The sequence below is a fragment of the Rutidosis leptorrhynchoides genome, chromosome 3 (genome assembly GCF_046630445.1).
Source record: "Rutidosis leptorrhynchoides isolate AG116_Rl617_1_P2 chromosome 3, CSIRO_AGI_Rlap_v1, whole genome shotgun sequence".
NCBI classification, from domain to species: domain Eukaryota; kingdom Viridiplantae; phylum Streptophyta; class Magnoliopsida; order Asterales; family Asteraceae; genus Rutidosis; species Rutidosis leptorrhynchoides.
In genome coordinates this window covers 258,702,501-258,725,000 of record NC_092335.1, presented here as the reverse complement: position 1 = coordinate 258,725,000, position 22,500 = coordinate 258,702,501, and positions in this window count along the sequence as shown.

Sequence of the window (22,500 nt, the reverse complement as noted above, 5' to 3'; positions counted from 1 at the left end):
TATATATATATATATATATATAAAGATAATTTCCACGATGATTGAATTTTGGTTAGTTGTATGATGATAATTGAATGAAGTAATATTTAAAGAAGAAGAAAAGAGACAATAATTTATGCAGGTACTGTGTGTGATTGGCAATCGAGGAAACAAAAACAAAAATATTACTATATCTTAATATACATATGATAGTTCATAGTGAACTGGAAAAGAAAAGGACAGTGATATTTTAAAATAAAAATCAATTTTTCTCATGTGTAAAAGAATCAGTCGTCACTTATTTTGTTTATATCTACCGACGGTTTTATCCGAGCTGATATCTCATTCCCCGTTGTTAATCAGTGAAGGTTAAAAGTCTTTAGAAAAATCCCATTTCTTTTAGATTAATTATATTTATTTATTGTGGTCATTATCTGTTTAAATTTATTAAATAAAAATTAAATTAATTATTAGCCCTCTACCCCAAGTAAAATATACTAAGTGTTAAAATTTAACAAATAGATTCTAAATATATTTTTAATAAGTCTATAACTTATTTTCGAAGCAGCGTTTATTTTTAAACTCACATAAGTTCGTATTTAACTTGATTAATATTAATCGAATGACGAACGTGTGCTACTGTCGTTTATTAAATAAACTCAAAATCATATATATATATTTTCATTATACTTTATATATATAGATTTATAATAATTTTATTATCTCATATCATTTTACATATTTATTTCTAATAATTTAAGTCGTATATTATTTCTAACTATATTTCAATTTATTATATATATTTAACTATATATGTATCTATTTACAAATAGTTGTTCGTGAATCGTCGAGAACAGTCGAAGGTCAAATGAATATATGAAAACAGTTCAAAAATTTTGAGACTCAATATTACAGCCTTTGCTTATCGTGTTGGAAACATATAAGGATTTAGTTTAACTTTGGTCGGAAATTTTCGGGTCGTCACATCGGGTATAGTGTATGTTCTAACACTACGTAACAGGGTACAAAATAGTTAAGTCTTGATAATTGGGTGCTCGTGAACATACAACAACTTTGGAATACAAACGATTTGGATAATCAACTTATACTAAATCTTGTGGTTCAAAAACAACATTTACAAATACACATATGATTTCACCAAAGTTTTTCGTTGACAGTTTTCTATATATTTCTCAGGTTCATACTTGGTTACTTGATACATGCTTCCGCACACTCTGATTACTTGCTTGGGGTCAAGCATACATACTTACGCAATTTATAGAAATCGTGATTTTCAACTTATATTATGTCGCAAGTTATTTCATTTATACTTATTAACTTTTGTAAACTTATACATGTTGTCGAACCTTTTGGTTTACTTAAAACTTTACAAGTCTTAGACATTTCAAATGAATGCGACATAATTTTAGTCAAACACGTCTCATTTAGGGACTATGACCACATAACGGGACCTAAGTTGACGGCACCATCAATGGCGATTTTGTTGGGTCGTCACACCGGTGGTCGGAGAAGGCAGCAGCAACTTCTACAAGGTTAAAGGAAAGAACGAGAATGAAGAAAAGGTGGTGACGGCGGCTAAAGGAACCGGAGCAGAGAAGAACAAAAGAGATCTACTCGGAAGCTGAAATGGAGTCTTGATTAATATTGTGTGTTTGTATGTATGTGTGAAAGAAAAAAAAAGAATGGAGATTAATTTAGGACGGACGAAAAAGAAAAGATGGACTATTAATATGGGACAGAGGGAGTAGTATTTAAATAAATAAACATTATATTTAAAGGTTAATCTATATAAGTTACACTAAGTACAAATATACTTAGTGATGAAAAAGCAATTTTTGAATTTCATTTACACTTAACCGGTTTAAACATAGTTAATCTTTTAAATTGCTATAATATATACTCTTTTAAAAAATTTATTAATAAAAATATTCATTAGACAACTTGAAGGAGTGAAAGCTGTATTTTTCATTTCTCACATGAATTTCAACATCACTTGCAAGTTACTTTAATGTACATATATTTTTAAAACTCAAATTATTATACTTTATTCGTTCTGCTATGAGCTAATATAAATAACAAAAAAAAAAAATCTGAATTTACACAATGTCAGTTAATTCTATATTTTTTAAATGTAAAAGATATAAAAATCAAAATTTACTTATCCCATTATCCCAAAAATACCACTTATATATATATATATATATATATATATATATATATATATATATATATATATATATATATATATATATATATATATATATATGTTATTTATATTTTATATATCTAATATATAAAAACCATATATAAATAACATATAAAATGTGGGAAAACTTATAAACATGGTAAGCAATACATCCTGGGTTTGATGATAGATGGATCATGGGTTGTTCCGCAGGTAATCAAAAATAATTTTTTTTTGAATTTTATAAGCAAAAATTCGAGCAAGTTCAATAAGGAGCAGAATATGTTTCGGCTTCACCACATTACACGCTACCAGTTGACGAATGGAACTTTTCTGGAGTGCCAATTCGATGATAGGGAAATATAAAATGAGGTATGGCAGTGTGGTAGTTCAAAGGCGCCGGGTCTAGACGGTATTTCGTTCCGATTTATTAAGCATTTTTGGGACATTTTGCAACATGACATTTGTAGAGATATCTGAGAGTTTTTTGTGAGACACTATCTTTATCACCCCTTTGTAAGAGAACTTTTTTGGATACAATGCAAGCTTGACTGAGGCACAACGGTTGTAGTACGTCATCTTGAGCTTTGGATTCCGACAAAGATCCCTTTCATAGTGGAAACTCTGATTAGACTAGGAGTACATTGTCGGTCTCGAACCATGCTGGTGTAGTCACTAAGCATATAAACTTAGTATGTGCATGGACGTTACCTAGTAACTTGGCCATGGTGTTCTTTGTGGTTGAACTCTTCTTAGGGTCTAACTATTTTGTATTAACCAATCATTCACGAAAGCATCAAAACACATTGTGTCACTCGAATTAGGAATACCTTTTCTTTTGTTATGCATAAGAAAGTTTAGACCTTGTGAAATGTTAATATGCTGCCTTTTCCGAGCGCTCTTATTGATGAGCTGCCCATGCCTACATGTACTCGTGTTTGATGGACGTCTGGGGTTAAGGGCATTGCTGTCTATTCAGAATTACTAAACCCAACGTAATTACCCCGTGACATATCACCAACGTGATAGGGACGTCTAAGTACAACATAGCAAGTACAAAGTCACTGCCTATTCATGAGCCAGCATTTCATAATCTCAACCAAGTAACTGATGAAATCATAACACATACTTATATGAATTACAAATTTTATCGCATTTACTTTCCTTTATCTACCTGTTTACCTTAGACCTTTATAAAAACCCAAAACTAATCCTATAGCTACTTAGTTATTAGGATAATTCTATAGATATAGTTCGATTATGTTGCCTTCTTAAACGAACGACCCTAGGTCATACTTCCCTTACTCACTTATAGGAAGGAGTAGTAGATTTAGGCCCCACATATTTTAAATTTAGAGCCGTACTCTCCTATTAATATCTGAAATAGACGGTTGGCGACCTGACGACACCGCCAGAAAATAAACTGTCTGTTGTGGCCTATTAATCTACAACATACGAAGTCTAGTCCCACTCTGAAACCAATTGTTGGTCCCAAAACAAGCTTGGTCGATCTGTTTGTTTAGTTGTTTGTGGGATTTTGGTGTGTTGTTAAGAAAATAAGGTTAAAAGAGAAGTAAAACGATACTTGAAAATATTATAACAACCATGATAACTACAACAACAACAACATACCCAATCCCACATGTATGGGGTATGGGGGAGGTGAGACGTAGACAATCCTTCCTCTATCCTAGAATAAAGAGAAATCATTTCCCCACCCCGAGTGAAACACTCACAAGAGTATGGAATGTTCTCCCTCCCTCTGTTCGACGGATAGAGAGATTGCTTCCAAGGGGACCTCCGGCCCAAAAAGTAGGAGAAACTAAAATAAAGCGAAAACAAATAAAAAAGAAATAAATAAATAAAGTAAATACTTTAAATAAAATGGCATAAATAAATAAATACAGAGAAAAATAAATACATACATGATGAAAAGTAATAGAAAGGAGACGCCATGAAAATGGTAGAATCAAATTTCCATGGGTTTTAAATTAAGCCTGGACTTCAATTTAGCCACTAAGCGGCAGTCAAGTCGCCAATAGATTGACGCTTGTTGTTGCCTCGTTTAATATGGCCGTAAAAAAATGTATGTATGTATATATATATATATATATATATATATATATATATATATATATATATATATATGTGTGTGTGTGTGTGTGTGTGTGTGTGTGTGTGTGTGTGTGTGTGGGAACGTACCTTAGACTGCTGGATGGAGCTCAAGACATATCCAGAAGAAGCTACACTAAAAGGACAATAAACATATATGACCTCATACCAACAACCGGCAACACACCTAGACATACATATCTACAAACATAAACCAACCTACATCCATACATACCTACATACCTATATCCATGCCTAATCAATACATAAAACATACATACAATTTTTGACTGATGGACTTTTATGGACAAATCCGTATGGACATATTAAATAATCCAGGACAAAGAACAATTAACCCATGGGCATAAAACTAAAATCAACACGTCAAACATCATGATTACGGAAGTTTAAATAAGCATAATTCTTTTATTTCATATTTAATTTCCTTTATTTTATATTTAATTGCACTTCTAATTATCTCATTTTTATTGTTATTGTATTTAATTGCACTTTTAATTATCGTACTTTTTAATTATCGCAAGTTTATTTTATCGCACTTTTATTATTCCTAATTTCATTATCGTTATTTACTTTACGCTTTAAATTAAGTCTTGTATTTATATTTTACATTTGGTTTTAACTGCGACTAAAGTTTTAAAATCGACAAACCGGTCATTAAACGGTAAAAACCCCCCTTTATAATAATAATATTACTTATATATATATATATATATATTTGTATTTTTATAAAAGTAAACTAATATAGCGTTAAGCTTTGTTTAAAGATTTTCCCTGTGGAACGAACCGGACTTACTAAAAACTACACTACTGTACGATTAGGTACACTGCCTATAAGTGTTGTAGCAAGGTTTAAGTATATCCATTCTATAAATAAATAAATATCTTGTGTAAAATTGTATCGTATTTAATAGTATTTCCTGCTAAAATTTAAAAGCTATTTTATATACACCTCGCATAACTATCAAGTATTTTTGGCGCCGCTGCCGGGGAACAATCTAGCTTAAAAGCCGGAAGCGTAACGCTAAATTTAAAAAAAAAAAAGATTTTTATTTTTAGTTTACTTTTATTAAAATTCACTTTTGTAAAAATACGTTTTTAATTATTCGAAAACATAAAAAGAAAACAAAAATATAAATATTTTTAAGATTTTGTTAAATATTTAAGTTTTATAAAGTTTCTTTATTTTTATTTTATAAAAATATAAGTTTTATTTAAATATTTTTATTTAAACAGAAAATATAAAACAGAATATATAAAAAAAAATGTCGAATTAAAAAAAGTACCTGAGTTGAATTTTGGAACCCCGCGACTCGTGGAGTTTGCAGCTTCGAGAACCGCAACTCGCGGAGCCGTCTGACACAGCTGACCAGAAGCCCTAATCTGCATTTAATACGGGGTATTTATTATTATTATTAACTTTAAACCTAATTAGGTTATTTATATTAAATTAATTAATTTAGTTTTATTTATTATTTGTATTATTTAGTTTAATTAGTTTAATTAAAGTTTAAAATTAATAGTTTTATAAAATAAATAATATAAAAATAATATTTTTATAAAAATTGTAATTTTTACAACTTTTTGTATATTTTTATATTTTGTCCCTTTTTAATTGTTTTAGCGTAACTTTTGTATTTTTCGCTCGTATTTAGTTTTAATTCATAGTTTTTGCCATAGTTATTTTTATTTCTAGATTTTTAGGCTTTGCCGTAAAATCCCTTAAGTGCTTTTTCTTTAGACTAAGATTTATGTACTTTAGAATTTTGCGACGCCTTTTTAAGTTTTAGTACCTTTTTAAGTTATCTCCATTTGGGATATAGTTTTACTTGTAAGCTTTAATATTTTTAGACACCTTTTACCTATGTATCAATTATCATTCCAATTAGTAATCTCAATTTGCGATTATAATTTTAAGTTAGTGATAGTAATAAGGTTGGGTTAGTCGAGTGTTTTTAAGTTCTATAAGTCATTTCTTTTTTATTTCTTATTTTCCGACGCCTTTTATTTTTCAACCCTTTTCTTTTTCTTTTTCCGACACGCTCTTTTTCTTTCTTATTTCTCGCTATTCTAGTTTTTAGGACATAGATTTTTATTCTACTTCTTATCTAAATTTCTTAAAATTACGAAAATTTATTTTAAGTGGTTAAATTGATAGACATCAAAATTTTCTGGTTCGTAGTAATAGTTGGATTTGTACGTGGACCGGGTTATTGGAGCCAAACAGTCCTCAATTATATTGAGACCAAACGAATCCTGTCCCTCTGCTGCATCTTTTGGCTATTCGAAACGTGGGCAAAATCAGAAAAGTCTATTGATTGGATAACTTATATAATTTTTCTTTCCTTTTTAAAAACTAATAGGATATTCAGTGAATGCACCGAGCAAGACGTTCACCACCTTTTGTACGTTCACCACCTGTAACTAGATCAAGACATTTAGCAAATATTACCGCCGTTCATTTTTCTTTAGAATCGTCATCCAGACGACCAAGTACTCCAGTTTAAATTTCCAATAATCCATTTTTTGAACCCGACCTCACAATTGAGAATCCGAAGAATATTCAGGGACGATTCATAGATCCTGAACCATTAAACTTTCCTCCGGAACCACCAATCATTCAAACAGAGATTGTTGAGGAACGAACCATTAAATCAGAATCCTCTAGTGATTCCGATTCAACAAATTCAATTATGGAGAATCTGGAACCTTTAAGTATGGAAGACCGAATGAGAGCTAAACGTACTGGCCAAGGTCACGCAATTACTCATCCAGACATTAATGCGCCAGATTATGAAATCAAAGGACAAATTCTACACATGGTGACTAATCAATGCCAATTTAGTGGTACGCCGAAGGAAGATCCAAATGAACATCTTCGTACCTTTAATAGGATCTGCACTCTATTCAAAATAAGAGAAGTTGAGGATGAACAGATATATCTCATATTATTTCCCTGGACTTTAAAGGGAGAAGCCAAAGATTGGTTGGAATCGTTACCTGAAGGGGCGATTGATACATGGGACGTTTTAGTTGAAAAATTTCTTAAACAATTCTTTCCGGCATCTAAAGCCGTAAGACTTCAAGGAGAAATTGTTACTTTCACACAGAAGCCAAATGAAACTCTATATGAGGCGTGGACAAGATTTGGAAAGTTATTAAGAGGATGTCCGCAACATGGTTTAGACACCTGTTAAATAGTACAAATATTCTACCAAGGATGCGACATCACTACAAGGAAAGACATAGATATAGCAGCTGGTGGTTCCATTATGAAGAAAACCGAAACTGATGCTTATAAAATTATTGATAACACTGCTTCCCACTCACATGAGTGGCACCAAGAAAAAGATATCGTTAGATCATCTAAAGCAGCTAGAGCCGATTCTAGCCATGACTTAGATTCCATTTCCGCAAAGATAGATGCTATCGAGAGACGAATGGAAAAGATGACTAAAGATATTCACTCAATACGAATTAGTTGTAAGCAGTGTGGAGGACCACATTTGACAAAAGATTGTCTCAGTATTGAATTAACAATGAAACAAAGAGAGAATGTTTCATATCTAAACCAAAGGCCTGGAAATAATTACCAGAATAATTATCAACCGCCAAGACCGATTTACAATCAAAACCAGAACTATAACCGAAATATTCCATACAACAACCAACAAGGTCCTAGCAATCAACAAGTGTCCAACAATAATTACAATCAGCAAAGACCTAATTTTCAAAACAAACCACCACAACCCGATGATAAAAAGCCGAATTTAGAAGATATGATGACAAAGCTAGTTGAAACTAAAACGCAGTTTTTCACATCTCAAAAACAAACTAATGAACAAAATGCTCAAGCATTTAGAAATCAACAAGCTTCTACTCAAAACTTGGAACAAGAAGTAAGTAACCTAGCAAGGTTAATAGGTGAAAGAAAACTGGGAAGTCTACCTAGTGATACAAATGCTAACCCCCGGAATGAAACAGCTAAAGCCATTACCACAAGAAGTGGTACAACACTTAAACCACCTGAAATACCTGTAACTTCTTATGAAGCTATTCCTACTCCACAAGAACCACAACCTGAACAAGATAAGGAAAAAGAACCGGTAGTTGAAAAGGTTAATGAAGATAACACAGTTAAAGCTAAACCTTATGTTAAACCATACCAACCACCACTTTCTTACCCGAGTAAAATGAAGAAAGAGAAACTTGAAGCCGAGCAATCCAAATTCTTGGATATGTTTAAATAAATAAATGTAAATCTTCCTTTCATTGATGTGATTTCAGGAATGCCTAGATATGCTAAATTCTTGAAAGATCTGATCACGAATAGAAAGAAAATGGAAGAACTCTCGGCTGTTACTATGAACGCTAATTGTTCAGTAGTGCTGTTGAATAAGATACCAGAAAAATTATCTGATCCAGGAAGTTTCACAATTCCATATTTTCTGGGTAGTCTTAGTTCAATAGAAGCATTGGCAGACTTAGGTGCTAGTATAAATTTAATGTCGTATTCACTATACGCTAAACTAGACCTTGGAGAATTGAAACCAACCAGAATAAGTATACAACTAGCTGATCGATCAATAAAATATCCTAGAGGGATAATGGAGAACATGCTAGTTAAAGTTGGTACTTTAGTATTTCCAGTAGATTTTGTTGTTCTGGACATGGAAGAAGATTCTCAAGTTCCTCTCATATTAGGAAGACCATTCTTAAACACGGCTAAAGCAATGATAGACGTGTTCGGTAAGAAACTGACCCTAAGTATAGAGGACGAGAGTGTTACCTTTTCAGTTGATAGAGCAATGCAACAACCACAATCTGCAGATGATACATGTTATTATATTCAAACTATAGATGCACATGCAGAATTGTTAGAAGAATTTCCAGAATTACAAGGAACCGGAGAATGTTCTTTAGGAGAAGGTAATGAACCAATTGATGAAGCTGAAATGTTAGCTACACTTATAGCTAATGGATATGAACCAACAACAGAAGAAATTCAAATGCTAAAAGAAGAAGACAGATATCGATACAAATCATCGATAGAAGAACCTCCGAAATTAGAGTTAAAGCCACTTCCAAACCATTTGGAATACGCTTATTTACATGGTGAATCTGAATTACCTGTAATAATATCGTCTTCTCTTACTGAAAATGAGAAATCACAACTCATTTCTGTGTTGAAAGCTCATAAACCAGCCATTGCATGGAAGATTCATGATATTAAAGGAATAAGTCCTTTGTATTGCACAAATAAAATCCTTATGGAAGAAGGTCATAAAACGTATGTGCAACGCCAACGAAGACTAAATCCTAATATGCAAGATGTAGTTAAGAAAGAGATTATTAAACTGCTAGATGCAGGTTTAATTTATCCAATTTCTGATAGTCCATGGGTAAGCCAGTTCAATGCGTGCCTAAGAAGGGTGGCATGACTGTCATTACAAATGAAAAAAATGAGCTTATTCCTACAAGGACTGTAACAGGATGGCGTGTGTGTATTGATTATAGAAAATTAAATGACGCCACCAGAAAAGATCACTTTCCCTTACCTTTCATTGATCAAATGTTGGAAAGATTAGCCGGAAATAGTTACTATTGTTTTCTAGATGGATTTTCCGGATATTTTCAAATTCCAATAGCACCCGAAGATCAATAGAAAACCACGTTCACGTGCCCTTATGGTACTTTTGCTTACAAACGCATGCCATTTGGACTTTGCAACGCCCCTGCAACCTTTCAAAGGTGTATGATGGCGATTTTTCACGACATGATAGAAGAATGCATGGAAGTTTTCATGAATGACTTTTCATTCTTCGGTGATACATTTGAAACATGTCTAGCTAATCTTGAACGAATGCTTATTAGATGCGAACAATCAAATCTAGTTCTTAATTGGGAGAAATGCCATTTTTAAAGAAGGCATCGTTCTTGGACAAAAAATTTCAAAAGAAGGAATTGAAGTAGATAGAGCTAAAGTAGATGTTATTGCTAAACTTCCATATCCCACCAATGTTAGAGGAGTTAGAAGTTTTCTAGGGCATGCCAGTTTTTACCGATGTTTCATAAAAGATTTTTCTAAAATTGCCACTCCTATGAATAAACTCTTAGAAAAGGATGCTCCATTCATCTTTTCAAATGAATGCATCAAATCTTTTAATATTCTTAAAGAGAAACTCACTAATGCGCCGATCATGATAACACCAAATTGGAATCTACCGTTTGAATTAATGTGCGATGCAAGTGATTTTGCAATAGGAGCCGTTTTAGGACAAAGGATTGAAAAACGATTTCAACCTATATATTATGCTAGTAAGACGTTACAAGGAGTACAAACGAATTACACAACTACTGAAAAAGAACTCCTTGCTATTGTCTTTGCTTTTGACAAATTTCGATCATATCTCGTTCTAGCTAAAACGGTGGTCTATACCGACCATTCTGCTCTTAGATACCTATTTTTGAAACAAGATGCTAAACCAAGATTAATCCGCTGGATCTTACTCTTACAAGAGTTCGATATTGAAATCCGAGATAAAAGAGGAGCGGAAAATCTCGCCGCTGATCATCTTTCTCGTCTTGAAAATCCCGAATTAGAAGTTCTAAATGAATCGGCCATACAAGACAACTTTCCTGATGAATATCTATTGAAGATAGATTATAATGAAATTCCATGGTTTGCAGACTATGCAAATTATTTAGTATGTGGATTCCTTGAGAAAGGATTGTCGTACCAAAAACGAAAGAAATTCTTTAGTGATATAAAACACTATTTTTGGGAAGATCCACATCTGTTTAAAAGTTGTCCCGATGAAATAATACGCCGATTTGTATTCGGAGATGAAGCTAGTAAAATTTTAAACCATTGTCACACAGGACCAACGGGAGGGCATTATGGGCCTCAACTAACAGCAAGAAAAGTTTATGATGCTGGATTCTATTGGCCTACAATTTACAAAGACGCACACCTTCTTTGCAAATCCTGTGATGCTTGTCAAAGGGCCGGAAAAATAAGTCAACGTGATGAAATGCCACAAAATGTCATTCAAGTATGTGAAGTATTTGACATTTGGGGTATTGACTTTATGGGTCCATTTCCAAAATCTCATAATAATCTCTATATTCTCGTAGCCATTGATTATGTATCTAAATGGACGGAAGCACAAGCTCTCCCAACTAATGATGCACGAGTTGTAGTCAACTTTTTAAAACGTCTTTTTGCAAGGTTTGGAACACCGAAAGCTTTTATAAGTGATCGGGGTACTCATTTCTGTAATAATCAACTTGAGAAAGTTCTTAAAAGATATGGAGTAACTCATAAAATTTCCACCGCATATCATCCACAAACAAGTGGACAAGTTGAAAATACCAACCGAGCTTTAAAACGTATTCTAGAAAAAACCGTAGGATCAAATCCGAAGGAATGGTCCATTAAATTGGAGGATGCACTATGGGCTTTTAGAACAGCCTACAAAACTCCAATTGGAACCACACCTTTTAAACTCGTCTACGGAAAAGCATGTCATCTTCCAGTAGAAATTGAACACAGAGCATTTTGGGCTTTGAAGACATGTAATCTTGATATACATGAAGCTGGACGTCTACGGTTAAGTCAACTAAACGAATTAGAAGAATTAAGACATGAAGTATACGAAAATTCGTTAATCTATAAAGAAAGAACGAAGAAATGGCATGATAAAAGAATCAGAAGTTCAAAAGAATTTAAAGAAGGAGACAGAGTTCTTCTTTTCAATTCACGATTCAAGCTATTTCCTGGAAAATTGAAATCAAGATGGTCTGGACCATTCATAGTCAAAAGAGATTTCCCATACGGAACGATAGAATTAATAAATTCAAATGGAATTGAATTTACAGTTAATGGTCACAGAGTTAAACATTACATACATGGTCCGATGGAATTCGACAATGAAGTTAATCAAAATTTCGATACCACAGCTAACAAAGTGTGGGGAGAATCAAGTCTTTAAAGGATAATATGTATTTCTGTTAGAGTTAGATTGTCTGTTTTCGTGTAGTTCTCGAAAATGGAACCCGAATGGTCTTTCCCTAGCAGACCCTAAAGAACTAGTCTTCTCCCCCCATTCTGAATTTTTATTTTTTTAGGTTTTTACTAAATGAAGACTGCCTGTGAACTAAACCATGGTCTAATGCTACACGCTTTGATCACTAAACGTAATAATGACACACTTCCGAGTGAAATAGTATCAGTAATCAGAGAAAGATTGGACGGAGTAAGAAAAGAATCCAGATGCGAAGATAATAAGTTACAATTTGGTAAAGGAAAATCAAAATCCGCAGCGAAAAGAAGAGCACGACACCTAGAAAGATGTCACAAATGCGGAAAATGGTCACATGGAGGTAAATGTTCAAATAATCAAACCTATTCAAATACCGAATTTGTTACTTTATGCAGACACGGACCGTTCATATGTTTAGAAGAAAAAACACTGAATGCTCGAGGTTACGCCTATGTAGCCATGGAAAACTAATTAAACCAACTATCTTATGAATGGGATAGATCATATAACTAAGAATACTATCTCACAGGTAAGTCTGTACAGTTTTTATTTTTATTTTCATTTTTAACCTTTTGATAATAAACGCTAATTTGTTCGCTATAAAGTATTAAATTGGTATGGAATAAAATTAGGTTTGGCGACCGAAATTATTGATATCATTCAAAAATTTATTACATCACTGCGAAATTTAACGTTTATTCTTAAGGTATAAATATCTTTAATCAATCAACCCAAAATATTTCAAAAATTCGTCATCAGTTAAATTAGGTCTTGGAACCGAAATTACTTTACCGAAAAGAGGGGCGCATATTTTTGATAATATTTGATTGATTAAAGTGGGATAAAAGCCAAAAAGATTTTTAATTTTATTTTTACCATGTTTTTAAAATTAATATATAAATCTTAAATTAATATTGTAAACTTTGTAAAAACAATATAATTAAAATTGTAAATATATGAATTTTTAAATTAAGTTTGGTATGAATTTATAATATGAATTTTTAAATTAAGTTTGGTGTGAATTTTTAATTTTTAAAATATGAATTTTTAAATTTATGCATTTTAAATTTTAAGTTTGGTGTGAATTTTTAATATTAATTTTAAATTTTATATTTAAGTTGTGTGAATTTAAAAACAAAAATTTACTTTATGTCGCTAAGTTAAAAATATGATTTTTAAAACTCGTCGTAAGTTGAAGACTAGGTCTTTGAACCGAAATTGCTTTACCCGAGGGAGGGACGAGAACTTTTATTATCATTATTTTTAATCTTATTGAATTAAAGTATGCCAAAAATATATAAAAAAAAAAAAACCATAAATCTTAGCTTTTAAAACAATCGCTACAAAAAGACAAATTTTAAAATTTTATTGAAGGACGGACTAGGACATCGATCCGAAACGACCTCGTCCTAAATAATAAGGGAAACAAAATTTTAAAATTAATTACTTAATTGTTTTAATTAGTATAAGATATATAAAAAAAAATACAAACTCCGCGACTCGCGGAGTTTGAAGCGTCAAACACCGCGACTCGCGGAGGGACCAAAATACAGAAAAAAAATAAAACGCAAAAACTGATCAGTTGAACATCCCCACACCACAAAACTGCGAAATAACACCCGAAAAAACCCGAAAAAACACCCCCAAATTCACAATTTTTGACCGTTAATCATCAAATCTTTTACTAAAATCATGTTAAGAAGGATGCTATCAAGGAATTACTCAAGAAAAACGGTAAATTTCTACACCTAAACATCATTTAATCCAAAAATTAGTGTTCTTGAGCAATATTATACCCAATTTGATTTTGATGCTTTTTAGTGTAATTATGTTTAAATTGCTTATGTATTATGCTTGTATAACCTAGATTGATGCTATTTAACATGATTAGAAGCCTTAAACTTCAAATTTTGAGTAATCTAGGGTTTGTGTTCTTGAGCAATTTAGGGCTTTTTGATATAAACAGGTTATGGCCGATTTTTGTCATGAATTGTTGCTAAATTAAGTAGTGTAACATGTTTAAGTAGTTAAATGATCCAAACTTTGAGCCTAAACATGATTTTGAGAATTAAAGTGGACTTTTTCAAGTCTAAAATTCATGAACTTGATTTTTGAGAGATAATGCCATTTGAAACTTGTTTAATTGCTAGTAATGATTATTTTGACATGTTATTTGAGTTGAATGCTTATAAACTTGGCGAACATTTTCGTATATGCTTATTTGAAAAAGTGTAGATTTGATGAAAATATGAAAATGAGCTTAAGTTTGATATAAATTGATCATGTCATTGTAATTATTTTGATTAATGATTTTGCTGACACTAATGCATATTTGGATGCACAAAAATTGTGTTTGATGTGTTTTGCAGACTGAAAGGGGTGAATCTTCATCCCAAGCTCGCAATGCTCCTGCTGAGAATGTGGAACAACAGGAGGTGGATAACTACTATAAACAAGATATTCCTCATCCAGTCATGACATTTTCTGATATGCACTTGGAAGATTTGCACCCGAACCTGAGATTTGACAGACTTTGGATAGATTATCCAAAATACCAAAGGGGTTTGCATACTCTTCATTCTAAAGTTGTTGTGGTACCTAGGGTCATAGAATGGGGAACATTAGAAGCTGTAGAATTGGCCGGGCCAATTAGGGAATTACTTGCACAGAGGTATGGTAATTCTACTTTTAACGATTGGGTATGGTTATTCAACATGCGTAGACCTGTATATAAAGTATGGTGTGAAGAATTGTTGTGTAGTATAGAATTAAATGATCGGGTAGCTAGTTTAACCGATCGATCTTTTATTAGATTTTTGTTAGGAGGTTCGATGCGCCACTTGTCTTTACTAGACATGGCTCAGGCTTTACGTATATATACGCCTGAGGAGCTAGCATCTGCCGATTGTAGAGGGTTGATACTAAATGGTAGAAAGATAGACGAAAATTTTGATACGCATGGTGTATGGAGTCAAATGACTAGCCATCACCGATTTAAAGGGGAAATTACTCTTATTTGGATATAGATAGAGCTGAATTAAGAGTAATTCATAGGTTTTTAGCTAATTCGATTACACAACGAGGTAAGAACAAGAAAAAGGTAAATGAACAGGATTTGTTTTACCACATGTGTATTCGAGACCCACAAAGCGCTGTAAGTATACCTTATTGTGTGGGTTATTATTTATCAGCTATGGTTAGGGGAATGAGACCGCATAGCATAATAGGAGGTGGTATATTTATTACTTTGATTGCTGAATATCTCGGTGTGGATATAAGTCAGGGGGATTACTAATCGAAGAACCAGAACCCCGAGATACAATAGGTTTAAATTTATACCATGGTGTGAAAGTTTTGAAGAGGCGAAATAACGCCGCAGCACGATATAATGGTAGACATCCACAAGTTGAGAGAAACCAATAGCAAGGTAATGTGGGAGGGGGAAATGAAATGGCAGAAATGCAAAGGTTTATAGCTTCACAAGAGTATGAAAATGCTAGACATAGAGCATTTGAAGATTGGCAAGTTCATCAAAACCAAATCATAGCTTATTGCCAACATATAGGTAGAAACTATATTCCTACTCCATCGCCCATATTTCCTCCCTGGTCTATAGAGATCCAACCACCGTATCCTACGTATAACCCAGCCGAAGCATTTTATAGCACCTATGGTTATGCATGGAACCCCTACTGGTATCAGTATCATCCCTAGTCTACTTAGTTTTATTTATTTTGTAATTTGTAATGTTGATACGTTTAATACTTATGTTAATATTGTAATAGTTTTTATAATTTTCTAAATTTTATTCTTAGATTTCAATAATTTTTGAATGTGGGGTAATATACCAAACTTCAAAAATATGTATATATGTTTGCAGTTTATCTTATGTACACAACAGGGTAAAACAACGCATTTTCAAAGACTGGCATTAAGTTCAGCAAAAGCAACTAATTTTGACGACAAGATGCAAAATAAATGTGATATAACAACAAGACGGAATGAACAAATGATGTGCACCATTTATCATTCAACACAAACACAAATATATTTGGAAACTTTGGTAAAATTTAATCATTTTCACACAAATCACCCTCAATAATTTAAATTGTTACTGATCTCTTGCAAATGAGGGTATTGCAAGATCTTAAGTGTGGGAAGGGGTTAAATTCTTTCGGATTTTAAAATTTTTATCTTAAACACTTGGTTACCATTAAAAATACTAGTAAAGCAGTAGTTGTATTAGAATCTAGTGCTCTCTGATAATAAAGAACAGCCCTAGTCTTATATACTGACTACCCAATTCTAGTAAAATTTTTCAAAATTTTCAACTAAATGAACTCAAAATCATGTTTATACATATTTATGAACGATAAAACTAGGTGTTAACACCGAAATTATTGTTACCTCGGAAAGGACATAAATTGAGAAACAAACCAAAATGTTAAAATTCATTTAAAATGGAATAGAGGACAATAAAAAGGGAAATAAAAGCCAAGTGTGAGAAAAATTACCAAGTTATCTTAAACATATGTCACATATTTCTGTAACAAATAACTGAAAATACTTTTGCTTTGGACTAAACTAAACTATTTTACCCGATGAAAGAAAAGAAGAGATGGATCTACACGATGAATCAATTCCATCATTAAAAGGAAGTAAAGTCTTCCGAAAAAGAAACGCGCTTCTTGATTTAGGTCATGAAGTTGTCGTCCAGACCAGCTGTAGGTTGACAAAAAATCTAGAAAAGTCATCACTAAAATCAGCAGGAAATCCACGGACATCAGCATCAAACAGGGTCGCCATGTGGTTAGATTTATCCTAACCATGAGAAGGATTTATCTCGTACAATGGGGGGCACCGTGCAAATTATCTTGATAAGACTAATGAATCAGATCCCCAGAAAGGATAATCTCCTTAAAGATTAAAAATCAGCTTTTAAGCCTGATATTACTCAATCCTTGAGAATGACCTTAAAGATTGAGAATTACAAACTCATGGAATTCAATGATATCTAAACTCGAGCTTGAACGAGAAAATATTTTGATCAAAATTACAAACCGATTTGTTTTCTAAAAACCCATTTTCATTGCGTTCATTACCATTGAACGTAAAATCCTAGAAATTCACCTGGAATTCATTAGGTCACCTGAACCAAATCGGGTGTCAACCGTAAGAACGGTGGTTGCATAGCATGGTCAAAGACAGGACCTTGTGCCAGACCGGAAAATTATAAGGGTGAGCTTTACTATTGCTCCTACCAAGGATAGTAATTGCGTCCGACACGTTATAGACCATAATTAAAAGCATGTCAGGGGACATTGCCTTAACAGTTGCTTGTTCAACGCTTTCCTTTACAACCGGACGGTAGTTTACCGAAAGGTAATATACGGGACAAGTAAACTGGACGTGTTGCTTTCCTAATACAAGGTTAGCAAGTGGGTGACACAAAACCGCAAGTTTTGAGCTAAAATTTTCAAATCTGAAACCCATCAAACCCACAAAAATAATTTGCAAACACCGGTGAAGGGTTATTCCGGAAAACTTATCTAGGGTAAAAACTAGATTTAATTTTCAAAAGATCAAATGTTTTCATAAAGATCCAATTTCCTTAATGGATCTAAATTTTTATAGTCATGTGGGACTGTAAACCATATCGTTACTACCATTGTTTATACTGCCGTATAGAAATCACTGATGTACAAAGTGTGAAGAATAAAGAAGTGATTCTAGTATTTCAAGACTATATTGCTTGAGGACAAGCAACGCTCAAGTGTGGAAATATTTGATAATGCTAAAAACGAACATATATTTCATAGCATTATTCCCCAAGAAAGACAAGCTTTTAATTGCAATTGTTCTATTTACAAGTGATATTCGTTTAAATAATAAAAGGTGAAGACAAAAGACAGATTCGACGAATTGAAGACGCAAACGACCAAAAAGCTCAAAAGTACAAAATACAATCAAAGAGGTTCCAATTATTGATAAGAAACATCTCGAAATTACAAGAGTACAAGATTCAAAAAGCAAAGTACAAGATATAAAATAGTACGCAAGGACGTTCGAAAATCCGGAACCGGGACCAGAGTCAACTCTCAACGCTCGACGCAACGGACTAAAAATTACAAGTTAACTATGTATATAAATATAATATAATATATAATTAATTATATAAATTATATATATATTATATTTATATAATAAACCGTCGGTAAACAAAGAGCCAAAATGGAGTGAGCTGTAATTACAAACTCCGCGACTCGCGGAGTTTGAAGAGCAAAAATGGCGCGAGTCGCGGAGCTCACCTGGACTCAATTCCCTATAAAAGAAAACGCAGTTTGATCGTAAAAAAAATATCCAAAAATTCAATCTCTCTATATATGTATACGTAAAATATATATATTTATATTTTAATTTTAATTTTAATTTTAATTCCTAATAATAAGGGTATGTTAGCGAATGTTGTAAGGGTGTAAGTCAAAATTCTGTCCGTGTAACGCTACGCTATTTTTAATCATTGTAAGTTATGTTCAACCTTTTTAATTTAATGTCTCGTAGCTAAGTTATTATTATGCTTATTTAATCCGAAGTAATCATGATGTTGGGCTAATTACTAAAATTGGGTAATTGGGCTTTGTACCATAATTGGGGTTTGGATAAAAGAACGACACTTGTGGAAATTAGACTATGGGCTATTAATGGGTTTTATATTAACTAAACAATACCTTGTTAATTTATTATACAAACTTATAATTCGACGTATTTATATATAACCACATACGCTTGACTGGGTACGGTGGGCGGGATATCTATAAATACCAATAATTATTCATTTTACCGGACACGGAACTGGATTAATAGTTAATAGACTTGTTGAAACAGGGGTGAATTACATTCAAGGGTAATTGGTGTAATTGTTAACAAAGTAGTAAAACCTTGGTTTACACGCAGTCGATAACCTGGTGTATTCATTAAACAAAGTATTAAAACCTTGTTACAATTCGAATCCCCAATTAGTTGGAATATTTGACTTCGGGAATAAGAATAATTTGATAAAGGCTTTATCTCTTTATATTTATGACTGATGGACTATTATGGGCAAATCCGTATGGACATATTAAATAATCCAGGACAAAGAAAAATTAACCCATGGGCATAAAACTAAAATCAACACGTCAAACATCATGATTACGGAAGTTTAAATAAGCATAATTCTTTTATTTCATATTTAATTTCCTTTATTTTATATTTAATTGCACTTCTTATTATCGCATTTTTATTATTATTGTATTTAATTGCACTTTTAATTATCGTACTTTTTAATTATCGCAAGTTTATTTTATCGCACTTTTATTATTCGCAATTTCATTATCTTTATTTACTTTACGCTTTAAATTAAGTCTTGTATTTATATTTTACATTTGGTTTTAACTGCGACTAAAGTTTTAAAATCGACAAACCGGTCATTAAACGGTAAAAACCCCCCTTTATAATAATAATATTACTTATATATATATTTGTATTTTTATAAAAGTAAACTAATATAGCATTAAGCTTTGTTTAAAGATTTTCCCTGTGGAACGAACCGGACTTACTAAAAACTACAGTACTGTACGATTAGGTACACTGCCTATAAGTATTGTAGCAAGGTTTAAGTATATCCATTCTATAAATAAATAAATATCTTGTGTAAAATTGTATCGTATTTAATAGTATTTCCTGCTAAAATTTAAAAGCTATTTTATATACACCTCGCATAACTATCACATACTTCCATGCATATGCACACATAAAACAACCAAAAATATACATACCCAAGAACAACCATACCAAAGCATGACAATATGTAATGTATAGTTCATTAAAATGGTGGGGAGGTTGTTTATATAGTATAACCTCCTAAGTTACAACAAGGTAAATAACATTTACCATTTTTAAAGTGAACAACTAAACATTACAGTAAAGACTAAAACTGCACGCCACTTAAACTATACAATAACTATTGTCAATAAAGTCACTATCCTTAGATATACGCTTGACACTCTTTCGTTGAGGCACTAGTGTAGTTTGTCTTACCTTTTTATTTTGATTAACTTTTTCAGGTATGGGTAGACTGAACTTTACATGTTTCTCCTTCTCTTTAGAGTCCCTAACAAGTTAGTTAACTTTAGACACACTGGCAGCATATAAACTACGGGGGTTTTCAACAAATGAGATTGATTTCTTAATGGTTGGTGTTTTAGCAGAAAATTCAGTTTTAGTCAAGTTAACAGAAAACGTATACTTCATACATGGGTTCAGCATTTTTCCTACGTAAGATACCATAAATAATCTTGCAATTAGAATCAATGATTTCAATCTCCTTTAAATTCCTTGTAATTTTATAATTTTGTTATTTTTGCTTTGGGCTCTTTCTAGCATTTTGCTAGCTTATCAATAACAATTTTCAACTGACAGTGAATGAAACATATGAATTCACATCACGTCAAAAATGCTCAGATGGGGGCGTGAATGATATATCTTAGACAAAATTAACTACCAAGTTTTTTATTTCTTTGAGAGAAAATAGTTAATATTATAAAGCAATTCTCCCTCCACCCCTATTTAGCAGTACTCTTTTTCTTTTTGAGATATCCCAAGTTAATGGTTCATTTTCATAATTGATGATACGCATAATGATCCGTCTCAGAAAAACACTATTAACAATATTCCGGCTAGAGTATACCCGGTGTAAGGTACCTCGGGCAGGTAACATCCTCTCTACTTCACCTTAGTAACCTGATCAGAAGATTACATATGGGAGAGTCCATACCAGACAAAGGCTAGCCGGAACACTACACAATGTCAGCCTGAATGAATGAGCAGGTCATCGACATCACCTAGTCGGATGCAAAGACATTAGGAAGCCGGGAACCATGTCATCACATAAAAAGGCCTGATGAACCATAAATTTTAGGCACCCGACAAACTTTATAAGGTTAATCATAAACCGACTACAATCCTGACCGGTCATAACACCACCGTGAAGAAGTACTTGGAACACACTTCAGGAAAATCCTTGACTAAACAAAGGCATTCATCCGTCACAACCTGGAAGGGTCTATCACACTCTCAGGACCACCTCGGCTTCCCGGATTAGGTATCCTGGCCTGACACAAGGATAACATCCCGGAACAAGGATACCATCCCGAAACAAGGATACTGTCCCAGAACGAGTACTTGTTCCAGGAACAAATATACAAACAAGCTGCATGCCACATTAGCTCACGAATCTAGGAAAGTTTGTTAGGATATGCTCGTTATTCCCATGAAAGGGACAGGTGTCACGTCAATCCTCGGGATTAGCAAAGTTTGTTACAACCATGAAAGGGACATGTGCCATGTCACCGTTCCCTCATAAAACCTATAAATACACGAACAAGATCATTCATTAAAACAACACTGGATGCATTAATGTTACTCTGCTCAAATTATTCACAGTAACATCTCTCCAGCTGATAATACAGTTCCGATAACGATTCTGGTCGCTATCGGAATTCATCTTCATTCTAAGATATTAACTTATTCGATTTCGATCGAATAAGGTTAATCTCATCGATTGTTTTACGCCCTTGAAATCCAAATTTCAAATCGGGGTTCGCAAAATTATTAGAGTTAAAACATTCGATCCACTCTTTTTCCCAAATCAAGCACTCAAACCCGAAATCTATTTAAGCCTGACGATTTTGGTTTGATCAAATTGCATTTTATATTCTCATACTATGTAGCGACTCTGAATATGACACAAACACAATGACCTACCGCAAGAAGAAATGCTTTCTAGCTTTCGTTGGTAGGAGGACACCCCTTGAAGAACCTTCCCGAATTATGAGGGTGTCCGATCAAATCATTGATGGTCCGGTTTTACCGTATAAACATCTCGACCATGCTCACGCGTAGTCTAGATATCTACGTTATTGTCATGACACAACACAACAAAAGAACTAAAATTCAATTAAACTAGTTTACACACAAGACATAACAAAATGTAAAAACATTACATTCACAACAAAAAACACAACTGAGTGCATATCTCTACGGCTGATAGTTTACAATATCCTCCACGGATGAATTCTCATCCCTACAGATCTTATCCAA